This window comes from Eretmochelys imbricata, chromosome 1 (assembly GCF_965152235.1).
Source record: "Eretmochelys imbricata isolate rEreImb1 chromosome 1, rEreImb1.hap1, whole genome shotgun sequence".
In the NCBI taxonomy this organism is placed as follows: domain Eukaryota; kingdom Metazoa; phylum Chordata; order Testudines; family Cheloniidae; genus Eretmochelys; species Eretmochelys imbricata.
In genome coordinates this window covers 347,424,286-347,440,806 of record NC_135572.1, presented here as the reverse complement: position 1 = coordinate 347,440,806, position 16,521 = coordinate 347,424,286, and the positions used below count along the sequence as shown (strand labels likewise).

At 43.7% G+C, this 16,521-nt stretch overlaps 1 protein-coding gene and 1 long non-coding RNA gene across 2 annotated transcripts in view; one reads left to right on the top strand and one right to left on the bottom strand.

Annotated features, from left to right (window-relative positions):
• The window catches only part of LOC144276574 (uncharacterized), a 50,568-nt gene extending 47,702 nt beyond the window's left edge, over nucleotides 1-2,866 (bottom strand). Inside the window, exons 1-3 of the long non-coding RNA XR_013348282.1 lie at nucleotides 2,752-2,866; nucleotides 1,527-1,593; nucleotides 994-1,088 (exon numbers count right to left, since the gene is read on the bottom strand). This is a non-coding gene — a long non-coding RNA (uncharacterized LOC144276574). The remainder of the gene's footprint in view (nucleotides 1-993; nucleotides 1,089-1,526; nucleotides 1,594-2,751) is intronic.
• Nucleotides 1-16,521, top strand: part of CELF2 (CUGBP Elav-like family member 2) — a 689,087-nt gene that overhangs the window by 4,371 nt on the left and 668,195 nt on the right. The window lies entirely within an intron of this gene.

Sequence of the window (16,521 nt, the reverse complement as noted above, 5' to 3'; positions counted from 1 at the left end):
GGTATATCAGTAAAACTGTACTTATGGTTGTTCAGGGAACCAGCATAAGTTCTGCTGGTATAAGTACCGTTTACTTGTCCACACTACGGCTTTTGCTGGCATAGCTATGTCAGTAAAAAATTCACACCCTTACCCAACGTAGCTGTAGCAGTATAACCTGACATCAGGAATTATAACATTCAAAAAGCAGTAGGAGAACACTTCAATCTCCCTGGTTACTCAATAACAGACTTAAAAGTGGCAATTCTTCACCAAAAATCTTCAAAAACAGACTCCAACGTGAAATTGCAGAACTGGAATTAATTTGCAAACTGGACACCATCAAATTAGGCCTGAATAAAGACTGGGAGTGGATGAGTCATTACAAAAACTAATTTCCCCATAATAATTTCCCCCTACTGTTACTTACACCTTCTTGTCAACTGTTTGAAATGGGCCACTCTCATTACCACTACAAAAGTGATTTTTCCTCCCTTGGTATTCTACTGTTAATTGAATTGTCTTGTTAGACTGACCCCCTCCCCCCCAACTTGGTAAGGCAACTCCCATCTTTTAATATACTATGTATATATATACCTACTACTGAATTTTCCACTCCATGCATCTGATGAAGTGTGTTCTAGCCCACGAAAGCTTATGCACAAATAAATTTGTTAGTCTCCAAGGTGCCACAAGGACTCCTCGTTGTTTTTGCTGATACAGACTAACACGGCTACCACTCTGAAAAGTATAACCTTGAAGTGTAGACCAGATGTTTTACATACACAGAGGAAGAGTTCATACATTGAGATCCCCTCCATGTGCAGTGGATGAGTGGGAACCAGTCCCACTCACTGAATTTTTAAGTGAACTGTGATTGGAAAAAAAAAATGTGAAGGAACAAAAGTTTTCCAAAGGACTTTACCCTTACATGTCTTACACCAGAAATAGATGGCAGGGTAAGGGTAAGTCCAATGGTGATGTTTTTGTGTAAACCAAACTACTGATTCTCACCTAAATTCTTTGCAGTCACTTCAGAAGAGTCATGGCTTGTGTGAAACAAGCGTTTATTTCTGCCTCAAAGTTTTTCTTCAGCACCCTCCACGGTACTGCACATGCAGAGAAAAACATCCCAGACTTTAAAATCTGCTGACTTTTCCAATAAGTCTATTTTAATGTTATCTCTTCTATCACACTACTGTACTAACTGGCATCACACATTCACAGCAAAGTCCTACATGGCATTTTTTAACCATAGAGATTACAAAAACGCACTGCTTCACTGGCAGATTCACGTTGCCACAAAATTGTATTTGTTAATGGAGCTGTGAAAATACATTGCACCTGCCATCTCTTAGCTCAGGGATTTTATATACGGCTAAGAAGAATGTAAGAATGCCTGCAAAATGGGGTTTGGTTGTATCGGCTTAGCTTTAGAGGGAAGAGTGCTCTATAAAATTCTTACCCATAATTGGACACAGCTGACAGCCTTACTTAACTAGTGCTCACGAATGAATGAACAATGAACATATTCTGCCTCTTCTCACCCCAGAAGAATGGCCATTCCAGATCAGATGCCAGATGTTAACGCTATTGTGCATAGCCTTGTTGTAACTGCAGGTGAGACAAATGTGAAGCATTTAGGGACATTCGCTAGTCTGCAGATTTAAAAAAATAATCATGCATGGCATTCTAAAGAAATACATATATTATTCCACATGCTGCATGCAACACACAACTTTCAAATGTGGGCTATTCTATAGGTGTATACTCATGCAATAAATGTTCTATTCTACTGTTGTATTTTTATGCCACAAATTGTACTGGATTCTACTGGGTGCTGCTTCCATTGAAGTCATTGACAAAACTCTACTGGCTTCAGTGATATTAGGATTGGACCAACTGTCCAAAGTTCAGGAACCTAATCAAGCTATCAAAGCTTAGACACAGTGACAACATAACTTTTCCTCCCTCTGATTTAAGTCCTGACTTAGGGCTTGATCCAGATCAATAGGAGCCATTCAGATGATTTCAATGGGCTGTGGTGTCATTCTAGTAAAAAGCAGCAATAATTGCACAGGCTGTGATCCAGCAAAGCAGAACTAGATGGCAGGATAGTCATATGCTTAACATTATAGCACGTGAATAGTCCCATTGGAATGAATGGGAGTACACACATGCTTAAAGTTAAACAAGCATGTAAGTGTTTTGCTGGATCCATAGCTTCTCATTCCATGTCCTCTGTTAAGCAAAATAACTGGTGGAATTCAGAGATGGCCCAAACATAAGCCCTGAGCAGCCATAAATTTTGGTGAAGTTTGGACCTATGTCCAGGTTTTGTGGCTGGCTTATAATTCTGTAAGCCCCAATTTCAGCAAAACGCTCATATCCATGCTTAAAACTTTAACTTTAACATCAGGAGAATTACTCACATATGTAAAATTAAGCATGTACTTTCCTAGACTGGGGCCAAAAAATCCAAGGATTCCACCACTCCCATAAATTCTGGGGAAGTTAGGATCTGGTGCTGCACTTCTCTGATCAGTCCCACTTCTGGTTGGAATGTGATTTTAAGAAAATCAATATAATGATCCCAATGCAAATAGGAAAATATTTCTGTTTGTAATCAAAAGTACGTAACTGCATCCCTAGTCAGCAAAACACACAATGCATCCTTAGTTAGAAAACTTGCTTAAAGTGAAGCATGTGCTTATGTGCCTTGCTGAATTGGGGCTGTGATCTTCTGGACTATCCTGCTTTCTTGAAACTTACCCTTGTGGTGATCTGGAGGTTTTTCTGTTCCCATCACACTGCACCTGGTGTATCCCCAAGTTTCATGCTGTCAGAAGTATGAGGGCCAAATTGAAAATACTGGTGTTGGTGAGTGTGTAATCTTTTCAGTGCAGACTTCGGTCAGTGTGGTTCTGTTCAGAGTAGGTGCATGATAGTAATGATGTCCAGGCATAAGGCCAAATCCTAGAACTGCCCCCAAAGCTGATATGCTCATACTCTGCAACAGTAGCACTAATTCCTATTCTGGCCAACAGCAGCTGAATGCGCTGCTCACCGTGAGGTTTATTCCTGCCAGGAGTGTGTATGAGCTGCATTAGACCTGTGCATTATGCCCTATAGCTGGATCAGAGAATGTAGCTCATGAATAGGCAGCCTATACTGTCCTCAAGCCCCACATCCAGTTCCAGAATGCCCTTCTGCAGCTCCTACAATGGAGGACCTGAGAAATGGCCTTTCCATGAATTTTTGCGGGGAGCCAAAATAGAGGTGGCCAAGTTCTACCTCACACTCCTCCAGCTGGTCACAATTTTCCTGACAGGCACTTATGTGCAGCGCCTGAAAGAATTTGGCCTATTGTGCCCATATTCATCATTCATGTGACACCAGTGAAGTTATATCCTTCAGAGCTAGGGCCAGGGCCGTGAGCTGCAAACATAGGCTGGTGCTTAAAGGATCAGTGGAGATCTCTATTAGCAAGTGAATAAAAACCCAGACACACAATGTATTAAACCAAGCAGTAAATGTGTCTAAAAATAAGTTATTACCCCATGTCCAACAACAATTAGTCAAATGGTAAGTATGTATTATTAGTGTGCATTCCAGCTTGGTTACATGGGGGCATGATCCAAGTCTCATTCAAATCAATGGGAGCCTTACCTAAGGGCCCAACCCCACTTCACTGTGGGTTGGACTCGGGCCCTAGGAGTGGCCAGATCTTCAGCTGCTGTAAATCAGCATTGCTTTATTGAGCTTAGTGATCATCAGCTGAGGATCTGGACTAGGTTTTATATTTGAATGGCTGGTTAATATTAGACTTGGCTGAATAGTATTCACTGAGGGCCAGATTAATAGATTTTAAGGGACTATTACGATAATTTAGTCTGACTTTCTGCATAACACACACCATAGAATTTCACCCAGTAATTCCTGCATGAAGTCCATAACTTATGGCCAAGCTGGAACATATATTTTAGAAAGACATCCAGTCTTCATTTAAAGACTTCAAATGGTGGAGAGTCCACCACATCCTTTACTCACATAAAGTGGCACTTTATTCCACAAGTAGTCTTGTGGAGTGAGGCACTAGTAAATGTGACTTAGGGATCAGGATCAGGGCCGGAAAAATATCTCAGATTGATAGTATTTTAGTGATTCTCTCAGATCTAATTAGTGACCCAGAGTGATCCGGACATTGTCTCTATATCAGAAAATCCCAATTTTGCAGGCAAGTGGCCCTAATAAATCTGTTTCCTAGAAAGTAGGAAATATTTTGACATTGCTATCTCCCCTTTTCTTTGGATAACATCATAATTTCTGCAGGCTTCTGGTGTATTAACCCATAAAATGTCTTCCCTTAGGAAGTCATAGAAGCCATTGCTTGAGACGTTTATTCAGGCAAATATTCAGTACTGCTCATATCCTTCATTGGCAAGGTGATGGACGAGGTAAGGCAATAGATCTCTCTCATACATAAAGATCACCTGAACACTATCCCAAACTTGAACCAAACTTTCTGATTTTTTTAATGGTGGGATATCATGCTTTTTTTCTGTACTTCCTGAGTTTGTCTCGGCACAACAGTGAAAATACAGAGGCTATTCTCACTATACATCCAACCAGGTACAAACCTCAAAGTACTAAAAACCTCTTGTAAGTCTCTCTCTCAACACTTCTGGTTTCACAGAATCGTAGGAAGTAGAGATGGAAAAAAATCTGTGAGGTTAGCTACTGTAGCCCATCATCCATCTGTATGGTAACAACCCTGGTAATAGAGTAACAGCCGTGTTAGTCTGTAGCTCACGAAAGCTTATGCTCAAATAAATTGGTTAGTCTCTAAGGTGCCACAAGTACTCCTTTTCTTTTGCAACCCTGGTAATGGCTACTAATGGCTTATTTGGTCTATATTTCCGTTTATACATGTGTTTCTCATAATACAAGAATGGGGGACATTCAATGGCATTGAAAGTCAGCAAATTTAAAATTGATTAAAGCAAATAATTTTCACACAATTCATATTTTATCTGTGGGACTCAAGCCTGGGAGCTCATCAGAATTTTTAAAAAATGATTGATTCACTGACTTCTAATTTATAGTCAAGCATGGTCTATTGAGCAGAAGGCTGGGAGCTAGGATCCAGGCTCTCACACTGAGTCCTTCTGTGTACTTGGATAACACACTTACCCTTTCTACCTCCGTTTCCCCCTCTGTAAAATGTGAATGAGAATGCCTACTTATCTATCTCCCAGGGACATGTGAGAAATAATCATGGAATCATAGAAGATAAGGCTCGGAAGAGACCTCAGGAGGTCATCTGGGCCAACCCCCTGCTCAAAGCAGGACCAATCCCCAACTAAATCATCCCAGCCAGGGTTTTGTCAAGCCTGACCTTAAAAACCTCTAAGGAAGGAGATTCCACCACCTCCCTAGGTAACCCATTCCAGTACTTCACCACCCTCCTAGGGAAATAGTGTTTCCTAATATCCAATTTAGACCTCCCCAGCTGCAACTTGAGACCTTTTCTCCTTGTTCTGTCATCTGCCACTGCTGAGAGCAGCTTAGCTCCAACCTCTGTGGACTCCCCCTTCAGGTAGTTGAAGGCTGCTATCAAATCCCTCCTCACTCTTTTCTTCTGCAGACTAAACAAGCCCAGTTCCTTCAGCCTCTCCTCGTAAGCCATGTACCCCAGCCCCCTAATAATTTTCATTGCCCTCTGCTGGACTCTCTCCAATTTGTCTACATCCTTTCTGTAGTGGGGGGCCCAAAACTGGACACAGTACTCCAGGTGTGGCTCACCAGTGCTGAATAGAGGGGAATAATCACTTCCCTTGATCTGCTGTCAACACTCCTACTAATGGAGCCCAATATGAAGTTAGCCTTCTTGGCAAGAAGGGCACACTGTTGACTCATATCCAGCTTCTCCTCCACTGTAATTCTTTTCTGCAGAACTGCCACTTGGCCAGTTGGTCCCCACCCTGTAGCAGTGCATGGGATTCTTCTATTCTAAGTGCAGGACTCTGCACTTGTCCTTGTTGAATCTCATCAGATGTCTTTTGGCCCGATCCTCCAATTTGTCTAGGTCACTCTGGACATATCCAGCATATCTACCTCTCCCCCGAGCTTAGTGACATCTGAGAACTTGCTGAGGGTGCAATCCATCCCATCATCCAGATAATTAACAAAGATGTTGAACAAAACCAGCCCCAGGACCTACCCTTGGGGCACTCCGATTGATAGCAGCTGCCATCTAGACATTGAGTCATTGATCACTATCCATTGAGCCCAATGATCTAGCCAGCTTTCTGTCCACCTTATAATCCATTCATCCAATACACACTTCTTTAACTTGCTGGCAAAAATACTGTGGGAGACCGTATCAAAAGCTTTGCTAAAGTCAAGGTATATCATGTCCACCGCATTCCCTATATCCACAGAGCCAGTTATCTCATCATAGAAGGCAATCAGATTAGTCAGGCATGACTTGCCCTTGGTGAATCCATGTTGATTGTTCCTGATCACCTTCCTCTGCTCCAAGTGCTTCAAAATGGATTCTTTGAGAACCTGCTCCATGATTTTTCCAGAGACTGAGGTGTGGCTGTAGTTCCCTGGATTCTCCTTCTTCCCTTCCTTAAAGATGCGTGCTATATTTGCCTTTTTCCAGTCGTCTGGGACCTCCCCCGATCGCCACAAGTTTTCAGAGATAATGGCCAATAGCTCTGCAATCACATCAGCTAACTCCCTCAGCACCCTCGGATGCATTGCATCCGGACCCATGGACTTGTGCATGTTCAGCTTTTCCAAATAGTCCTTCACCTGTTCTTTCACCACTGAGAGCTGCTCACCTTCTCTCCATACTGTGCTGCCCAGTGCAGCAGTCTGGGAGCTGACCTTGTCTGTGAAGACCGAGGCAAAAAAAAAAAAAAAGCATTGAGTACTTCAGCTTTTCCACATCATCTGTCACTAGGTTGCCTCCCCCATTCAGTAAGGGGCCCACACTTTCCGTGACCTTCTTCTTGTTGCTAACATACCTGTAGAAACCCTTCTCATTACCCTTCACATCCCTTGCTAGCTGCAACTCCAGTTGTGCTTTGGCCTTCTTGATTACACCCCTGCATGCTCGAGCAATATTTTTATACTCCTCTCATCTGTCCAAGTTTCCACTTCTTGTAAGCTTCCTTTTTGTGTTTAAACTCACCAAATAGTTCTCTGTTAAGCCAAGCTGGTTGCCTGCCATATTTGCTATTCTTTCTGCACATTGGGATGGTTTAGTCCTGCGCCCTCGGTAAGGTTTCTTTACAATACAGCCAGCTGTCCTGGACTCCTTTCCCCCACATATTAGCCTCCCAGGGGATCCTACCCATCAGTTCTCTGATGGAGTCAAAGTCCAGGATCCATATTCTAATTAATGTTTGTAAAGTGTTTTGAAGATGAAAAGCATGGTGTACCCACAAAGTATTGTTAATATGCCATCATAAGGAATTATTAATCAACCTCGATGGCTGCATTCTTCTAATAGCTGTGGGCAGTTATTGTGTCCATTTTCCTGCAAGCTTTTCTGTGTTGACAAACCCCAGTGAGTTTCACATGGGTGCCTGGCTACTCCCACACAGAACAGCATGTGGGACTGGGGCCTTCACTGTTGTTTAACTCTAAAGAGAGTTTGAAATAAGCCTGCTGAAGTTCTTATGTGAGCTCTTAACCATTACTTTCATCCCTTGCCAGTCCTAGTACGCTTGGAAGTTTAAAAGAGGACAGGGGACATAGTTAGAAATTTATGAGAACAAAGATAGTGGATTAAATTTTCGAAAGTGAATGTCCCAATTTGTTCATGCCTGACCTAAACAAACAGAAACTCCAGTATATGTGCATGAACCCACCCTTTTTTCAAGTAAATCCTCATATGCACGAGCAATTTGGGTTTGGAACGCATTCATCAGTCTGTGCATACGCAAAAAGCATGTGAATTTGTGACTTTTGAAAACTGTGTACTTTAAAAACAGTTGGATCTGCCCTCTTGACCGCTTGATTCAGTCTTTTTTAAAAAACATTGTGAGTCTTCATTTTTCCAGAATCCCCCAAAACTGATTAACTAGTCAATAGATCTACTTATCTGAAGTAATAGTGGCTCAGGTCTCATTGCATATGCAGGAGGTCCAATTTAGGGGAAAGTTATTTCTGGCAATGCAGTAGTCAGAATCATGAATGCACATTGGCTAATAATGCTGCTTTATTTTTAGTTTTTCTGAGTGGATATGGCAGTTCATGTTCCCACATTATTTTAGCAAATGAACATTGCAGACTTACCAATAAGTGATGCATTGATGAAAACATTGGGCCCTCAGTAACTTCCTCCATATCCCCCGTTTCTCTCTTTTGGCTCTTCCTCCTTTGCTCGTCTGAAGTTGATGTTTCCTCTCAGCACTGTTCTCCAGACAGATTCTTTCTTGAAAGTCCCTTCTGCCAGCTGGACCCTTAATTTTTTCCCTCCTAAGGGACAAATGTGCTCCTAGTGTAAATGGGTAAAACTCCATTGAAGTCAATGGAGTGGATCCCATTTACACCTGTAGAGAATTTGCCTCTATGATTCTCTACCAGGCCTCATGCAGTTTAAAATCATTCAGTGTTGGTTCCGGTGCATCTGTTAGACTGTAAAACACTCTTCGTCTCCTGTGGAGGATAGCCTTATCGTGAGAGCTGTGTGGGAAATGGTTTCCCCTTCTTGTGACAATGTTTGAGATTTCAAAAAGTTTTCTGTTCCACATTGTGATGAAACCAAGATTTACCAAAAAATTTCATGAAAAAGAGAGGAACCCCCCCCGCCCCCCGGATAACTGACCGCCTGGTGCTTAAGGTCTTCACCTGGGATGTGGGACACGCAGCTTCAAATCACTGCTCTATCTAATTTAGAGAAGGGACTTGAACCCAGGTCTCTCACATCTCTGGTAAGTGTTCTAATCACTGGACTATAGAGTCAGTCTCTCTGGCCCAATTAACACATAATTATTTATAGAAAGTGGAACATCTCCAACAGGAGAGACCCACCCAAGAACATCCTGTAGTCTGCTGCTCAGGCACTCATCTGAATCAGGTAAAACAGGGAATTAAACCTGGGTCTCCCCCTCACAAGGTGAGTGCCCCTAATCACCATATTATTGGCTTTTCTGAAGTGGATGGCTCGCTGTCTGTCTGACTGCCTCTCCTCTCTCCCTCTCTTTCCCCCTGCCTGAGAAACCTTCCTAAGACAATGTTGTCAAAACTGTGCCTTTCTCATGACAATTTTCAGTTTCAATGAATTGGCATTTCCTGAGGGAAAAAATTGTTCCATCAAAAAATTCTCAATCAAATTGACTTGGCACTCAAGCCAAAACTAGAGCTGAAAAAGCAGCAGAAACACTCATCATGGGACAATCTTGCATTGGCCGGGTGATACATTATAGTATCTAACAGGAGTTCTCCATCTTCATCTTCTGTGATCAAGTACAAGTATAAATTATTACCATTTTGATAGTGACCTCTTCAGCTTCTTTCAGTACAGACTTCTTCAGGATCCCATATAGTGTGGATCGCTTATTCCAGGTTTCTCTTTGAAGAAGAAATCTGCTGATGTGTCAGAGATTAAATGAGTTACTCATGATAAATTGTGCTTCATGGCTCTGTATAGCACTGAAAATTATGCATTTTACGCTATCTTGTAAAATAACCATTTATCTAAGAAAACGTATTGATTGCTTTCAGCTTCATATGAAAACTATCCTGGGCTGTGAATCTTAATTTAGCAAGCTGTTGACAGACAGGAAAGAAAAAGAGACGACTAACAATGATGGAGAAGAATCAGTTACTTAAATGTCAATAGGGGGAGTCTAAAAAATGAGCTCAAAGTAACAGACCAATTTGTTCTCAAGTGTCCAGTTTGAGATACAGACTTGGTAATTTTACCACCTTTCCCACATTTGAAATGCAGCTTTCAGCCTCTAAGGCAAACTGCATGGTGATGTGCTAATCTAATATCAACCCAACTGTTGCACAGATGAAAAAGTATATTTATGGAAGGAGTGATGTGCAGTGATTAGACCAAAGGTGAGGAACTGGGGGTCAGCTTTCATGGATCATATTCCTAGTCTTCCTACTGACTTGCTGTAGGAACATGGGCAAGACATCTTGCCCTTGACGTACTTGACTTTGTCCACCTGTAATATGGGGATGGTATTACAGGGCTATATTCTTTGCTGGGGTAACTCTCTTGAGGTTACTACAATGCTCAGACCCCAGATCTCTCAACAATCCGGCTCACTTACTTTACCCAGCTTACAGGAGCTTGGAGAGTCATAAACCAGGGTGTGATTTGTGCCCAGCTATGGACAAGATACAGGGATGAGGGCAAAATGAACTTTCCCCGTCCCATCCCTCCCCCAGCCTCTTGAACCATCTCAGTGGGGAACAAAAGCGTTGCAAGAGGCAGTAGTCTCCCAAAAGCTGGCAGGAGGTGAGTGATTCCATGCCCCTACCCGCCTCTCCACTGGTCAGTGCGTACTGCATACATTAAAAGATAACAAAGCTGCCGCGTCAGTGTATATGCCCCTATTCAACGTGTAGCCCCTCTGCACCTGCTTCTAGCTAAGCACTGACACCACACTCGTTTGCCCTAGTACCTGTGACACAGGGTGAGATCTCTGGAGCCTTTCCAGGCCAACAATGAGGGACGTGATGTAAAGCAACCATCTGTCTGCCTCTTAATATTTGAAATGAATAATCTCAAAAAGACAATTTCAAAGGACAACGTCAGAGCAAAGTATTATTATGTTATATATTCCTGCTACCCCAAAGGTTTACTCTTCAAAAACTGAAGGAACTGTCATTGTCCTATACACAGTGTAACATAATTCACCATGGAGCAAAACATTGTAACTTGATACACATCTGGGCAGTGATTGAAATAATAACAGGCTCTTTAATTACTAAATGACAGTGCAGAAATAACATATTATATCCACATTTATAACAAATTAATCCATCATGATTAAAGATCTCACAATGAATACCAAATGAATTAATACATGATTGGCCTTTATAAGCATAAGCCTTTAAAATTATGCAGTATTCCATGAACACTAACAGTCCCACAGAAGAAAGTTACATTGAGAAAATCTGTCTTTGTTCCAAAGAGTTTCCAACTTTATTTAACAGTCTGTGTGGAAGACCTCTTTTATCAGACTATTGATTTTTTAAAAAAATTAGATAGCTTTCTAACACATCAGAAAAAAAATGTCCTTAATTCCTCAAACACACAATGTGTAGGGGGATGGGGAGAATTACCATGATTTGACTAATTTTTTGAGACATCTGTCATTTTCAACTGTTGTAAGCACATGTTGTTTAGTAAGGAAATTTAATTAAAACGGATTTCTCATTTAAAAAAGAAAAAAAGGACTTTTATATATCCCTGGAGTGTAGTTCGTTTAATATGTTTACTTTGATTGAGTTGTCAAATTTTCTGAATCTAAAATATCCAAAATTAAATTGTTTCCACACTTTTTCTATATACCATTTTCTCAGCCAATTGTATTCTGTGGTGGTGGTTGTTTGTTGTTTGTATTATGGTGATGCGTAGAGTCTCCAGTTGAGATTGGGATGCAGAGAACTGGGTGCTATGCAGATTATAATCAGAAACAACCCTTGCCCCAATGAGTTTACCATCTAAATCAGGGATCGGCAACCTTTGGCATGCGGCTCATCAGAGAAATCTGCTGGTGGGCCAGGCCGGTTTGTTTACCTGCAGCCTCCACAGGTTCGGCCAATCGCTGCGTGCCGTGGGCCAAGAGATGTGCTGGCCACCACTTCCTGCAGCTCCCATTGGCCTGGAACGGCAAATCGCGGCCAGTGGGAGCTGCGATTGGCCGAACGAACCTGTCAAACAAACTGTCCCGGCGCGCCAGCGGATTTCTTTGTTGGGCCTCATGCCAAAGGTTGCCGATCCCTTATATAAATAGTCAAAAGAGACAGAAGATGGGAGGGAAAACAGAGACATGGAGAGACGAAAGGAATTTCCTAATTCACACAGCAAGTCAGTGGCAGCTCTCCAGTTTAGTGCTGTATCCACTAGACTACACTACCCTCTGAGCTTGAGCCTACATTTAGTCAACAGAAACATTCCCACTGATTTCATTGTTGCAGGATCAAGGCTTCTATGCTCAGGACTCAATCCTGCAACTACTGGGAGTGTGAAATGCTCACTGTAGTTAACAGTAGCTTCATGCACGGAAGGTTTTATTAGTACTAGATACATCCTGGTAATGTGCTCAGTGCTGTAGAAAATGCAAAATATACACAGCTCCTACTTCAAAGAGCTCACAGTATAATCTGAGCTGGGTGGAACCTTGTTATGGGTTGAGTTAAAACCACCACCTAAGATAAAAAGAGTGTGTGAACCCAGCCAGGAGCTTTTGACTGAATTGTGTTCTGTGTAAGGGGGTATGTCTGTGGGAAGGCAGAACAGAAAAACTGAGAGACAGAGACAGTCTAAAGGATCAGAGGCAAGCCTGGTGCCTGACCCTGGATGGAATTTGGACCCAGGATTTTGCACGGTGTTTGTAAACAAACAAAACTGCAGCAGAGAAAATACCAGAATCCCTCAATCTCTACTTCCAGCTGGAACATCCTCAGGGCCCCAAAATTTGACTAGCTGCTCAGGCCAAAAGAGGTAACAATATAAGCAAGAAGAACAGAGTTCTAAGACCAAGCCTTTTATTTGTAATAAGCTACTTGCTATAACATTAACATGAGTCCTAAAAACATGAAACTATTTATACACAACTTCCTTAACTATAGTACATGAAAGGTCAGATTCTGATCTTAGTTATTAGAGTGACCAGATGTCCTGATAAAATCAGAACTGTCCTGATATTTAACTCTCAGTCCCGCGCCCCGACTAATGTAAGATCAGACACCATTTGACACGCCTTGAGTTGGTGCAGGGCTGTCAGGCTCCTTACCTGGCTGGCTCCGTACAGCTCCCCGGAAGTGGCGACATCACCATTTGGGTCCTAGGTGTAGGGACAACCAGGGGGGCTTTGCAAGCTGCCCCCACCATGAGCACCATCTCCGCAGCTCCCGTTGGCTGGGAACTGATGTGGGAACTGCCACATCTGCTGGGAACTGCAGTCAATGGGAGTTGCGGAGGCAATGCCTGTGGGCAAGGCAGCATGCGGAGCCACCTAGCCACGCCTCTGCCTAGGACCCGGAGGGAGATGTCACCACTTCTGGGGAGCCGCCTGAGGGAAGCGTCATCTGGAGCCCACACCCCAGACCGCCTCCTGCACCCCAACCCTATGCTGCAGCCCTGAGCCCCCTCCCACACCCAAACTCCCTCCCAGAGTCAGCACCCTGAACCCTCCATCCTGCATCCCAACCCCCGCCCCAGCTCTGAAACCCCCCCCACCCTTGCAGCAGAGGCTGGAGCTGGGGCTGTGCACTGCTGTCCTGTGGCATGTGGCAGAGCCTGGAGCCGGAGCCATGTGCCCCCGACCTGTGGCTTGTGGCAGGACTGCATCCGGGGCTGTGCACCCCTGCCCTGCAGCTTCTGCTGGGGCCTGAAGCCAGGGCCATGCATCCCCGACCCGTGGCTTGTGGTGGAAGGCTGGAGCCGGGGCCGGGGGCCCTCCCCTCGCATCTTCCTAGGGCTGTGTGTCCCCCTCCCCCATGGCTACGGTGCAGGCTGTGAGTCTGTGGCTGCCCACCCCCAATGTGCCATGATATTTTACTCTTGCGATCTGGTCACCCTATTAGTTATACAGTATATATCTGGAGTAACTCCACTGACTCCACATACTGGTACAACTCAAGACCCAGTATCTGTCCTGAAAACTTTTCACAATCTCAGTGAAAGCACATTCGGAAATAATATTACAGTAGTTTATCTGAAAAAGGTACAGTAAATGTAGCATTTACTCTACTTGCTTAAACTATTTTTAGGAAGGTGTGTGATGCAAACTCATGAGAGTTGCTGACCACACCCAAAAACTTTGGAAAACTTTAGCTCTGATGGAAATTTGATGGTGCATCTCTGATGCTAATGCAGCTTTGGTGGCTTGTGCTGATACCAGCAAGGCTTTAATAAGTGGGAGAGCAAATGCACAAGAGAATGAACAGAACTACTCAGACAGACAGCACAATACCTATGCACGACCCAAGTGATTGCATCGTCTTGTGCTGATGTTTACACATAAATGAATTTCACCAACGACTGAAAAGGGTTCTCACTGCTTAGAAACACTGACAGAGGTGGCATAGGTACAAGACAACTCCTTGTTTAAAGTTATTAATTCTGATCATATTTTTAAACTATGCCACAACCTTACAGTAGATGTTGTATGTCTGATCTCTACATTATCTATAGATACAAGGTGGATAAGGTAATATCTGTTATTGGACCAACTTTCGAGCCACATGGAGCTCTTCCCTATCAGTTATTTAGACAGCACCATTCACTGTAATATCTAGGGTAGCAGTTCTCAAACTTTAGCAACCTGAGGACCCCATTTTGATTTAATTTTTTTCATGGACCCTCAACTCCCTGCTCAGCCCCAGGCCCCGCCCCCCACTCCACCCCTTTCCCCAAAGCCGCATCCCACTTCTTCCTCCTTCTGCTCCACCCCATTCCTCCTCTTCCCTGCCTCTTTCCGCCCCTGCCCCCAAGTGCACCCCATTCTCACTCCTCCCCTTCCCTCTCAGTTCCTCCTGCATGCCACTGAACAGCTGTTCCCTGGAGTGCAGGAGGCACTGGGAGGGAGGGGGAGGTGTTGAGGGAGGGAGTGGGATGATCAGATGATCAGCGGGCCCAGCGGGCCCCCTGGAGTACCCTTGTGGAGCCCCAGAGGTCTGCGTACCCCAGTTTGAGAAACGCTGATCTAGAGCAATGTTTCCAAATTTGGGGTGTGGTGAGGAAGAACAATTGGAAGTGTGCTGCGACATCTGCAGGCTGAGACAACATATCTAGCTCGCTAGACCAAGGTTTTATTCCCTACCCTGCACTCGGATAGGCCTTGGGTGGCACCTTTGGATGCCTCCCATCTCCAGGAGCAGGTAGCCTTCTGGCAAGGGGTAGGAGGCGAAGGGGAAGGCTTTTCACAGAAAGGAAGGAGTGTCCACGGGTCAGGGCTATAGCCTATGACTTGAGAGACTTGGGTTCAAGTCACTGCTCCACCACAGACTTCCAGTGTGACCTTAGGCAAGTTATCTGTAAAATGGGGATCACAACACTTCTCTGCCTCACAGAAGTGTTGTAAAAATAAATACATTAAAGTAAGGGGGCAATGTAAGTACCTATAATATATAGATAGGGGGAATTAAGGAAAAACTGAAAGGAGGGAGCAAAACCCATACTGAGAAGAAGACAACAGAGAGAGACAAGAAGAGACAGTAACCTCTGTGCCAGGACATGGTACTAATGGATATGGAGTAGTTGTCCCGTCTGCCAATCCATACTCAGGGGGCCACCTGCAAAAAAAAAAAAAATGTCTAGCATCTCATAAAGGGAATTTTGTCTAAGGAAAGTCTTCAGGATCAAGCTCTGAGTCTAAAGAGCTTTTGAGAGAGTATAAACAATCTTGCAATTAATGGAGACATTTCTCCCGCTAGCACAAATAGGTTGCTGTCTTCTAAATTAAAAACAATTCTGCCTTAGGAAGAATTGCCAAAGAATTTGTACATTAGAAGTCTCAGGAGATGCAGCTTTTGCACATTGCCTTCGCTGGGGAGGAGTACATGCTTATCCTTCAGGAAGTGTCATCTGCCAATTATGACAGCTACATATTTGTATTCATTTATGAATTTACTACTTACAACTGTGGCTAGTTAACTCTACAGTTCCCTGGAAAAATCCTTGGACTGTGGGTTTGCATAATAGTAAAACTTTCAAGAACAGCTTTTTCTCTTTGTTTTATTTTTATTTTGCACCCCCTGATTTGTACACGAGTACTTTAAAACTGGACTGAGTGGTCATTATTTTAACCGCTGTGCATGCAGAAATATATATTCAGCATAAATTAACGTGCTGCACTCTTGCCTGGGGTGACAACAGTACTGACTGTGCCAAACCAGGGCAAATCACTTAATCCAATGGCGGGCAACCTGCAGCCCATCAGGGTAATCCGCTGGCGAGCCACCAAACAGTTTGTTTACATTTGCACGGCCGCCCGCAACTCCCAGTGGCCGTGGTTTGCCGTTCCCGGCCAATTGGAGCTGTGGGAAGTGGCGACCTGAATGTCCCTGCAGCCCGCGCCACATCCCCGAGCTCTCATTGGCTGGGAATGATGAACTGTGGCCACTGGGAGTTCCAGGCGGCCGTGCAAATGTAAACAAACTGTCCGGCGGCCCACCAGCAAGCCGCAGGTTGCCCACCACTGACTTAATCTATCTTGTGTTTCAGTACAACATCTCTAAAATGGGGCTAATTCTTCCTTATTGCATAGGGCTGTTGTAAAGGTAAAAATCATTCATGGCTGTGAGTTGCTCAGATACTATCTATGGGGATGAGGG